Below are 1,098 nucleotides of genomic sequence, written 5' to 3' on the forward strand. Positions count from 1 at the left end.
CAAACCATTGGAAAGCTTGTTATAATAACAACAAGAAACATTTTATTTTTTTAAATGTCCAGGTATTTCTTTCGACATTTTACTAATCTTAATTACTGGTTTTGGTATTTCCTCTCTTAAATAACTTTACAAAATAACGCGATGTTCCTTAAAAAAACACAGAACAAACAATTCAGCCAATATCAAATATGATAAAAGAAAGTGTACTGGTGCTCTAACTTTTTAACGAATAGATTATGAAGAAATAATAGCATTTTAGAGGATAAAATTAAGTGTGCAAAGTTAGGTTAGGTAAATATCTCACTTGTGCTAGAAAAAAGTTCAATATAAATATGTTTTACTTTAATTAAAACATGACGGAAAGAAAAATTAATTCAGAGACAGTTCTCAGTTTTCCAATAGGATGAATTATTTGAAATTTGATCAAAATATACTTACGGCTAGTTTTGAAACAGGAACAGATACTTCTGGGTTTTCAAAAGGTTTAAACATTTGAAAATTGATTAACATATACGTACAGATGTTTTGAAACTGAAACGGATGGTTTTGAGTTTTTAAAGGGTTTAAACACCTACGTTTGTGAATTTTCACCTGTTACAAAATACTCCACACTTTACTTACCACTGCTGAGTACGACTTTTTGCAGGTCACTTTTTGGATGGTCCTGGTGCATCAGAGTTGATCCATAATTCTTTGTGTCAAATGCCATCAAGTACAAAGGGTATCCACGTTTTAAAAATTCAAAATTCCCAATCTGAATAAATCTGTATTGTCTTAGTGCATAGATATTTTGCATCTGACAGGATTGTTACTTACCCTTCCCAAAAGAGATCAGTTTTTGTGACATCATGCTACCTTTTCCCTTTTTCTACATTAAATTGTTTCAGAAGGATTTCAACAATTAATAATCTAATATTAATTTTGCAGTAGTATAGGAATCTAAGTCAATGATAACTTGGTTTATGATCAATAAAAGCTTTAAAGCTGTATTTTATCATAAACCGATTTTTATAAGATTGTTCAGCAGTTTAGAACTCAAACTATTTCCTTTTAATCTAATATATATATACTTATTAATCGAACTTTTGGTATTAGTAT

Source organism: Limulus polyphemus, unplaced genomic scaffold (assembly GCF_000517525.1).
Source record: "Limulus polyphemus unplaced genomic scaffold, Limulus_polyphemus-2.1.2 Scaffold11180, whole genome shotgun sequence".
Lineage (NCBI taxonomy): Eukaryota > Metazoa > Arthropoda > Merostomata > Xiphosura > Limulidae > Limulus > Limulus polyphemus.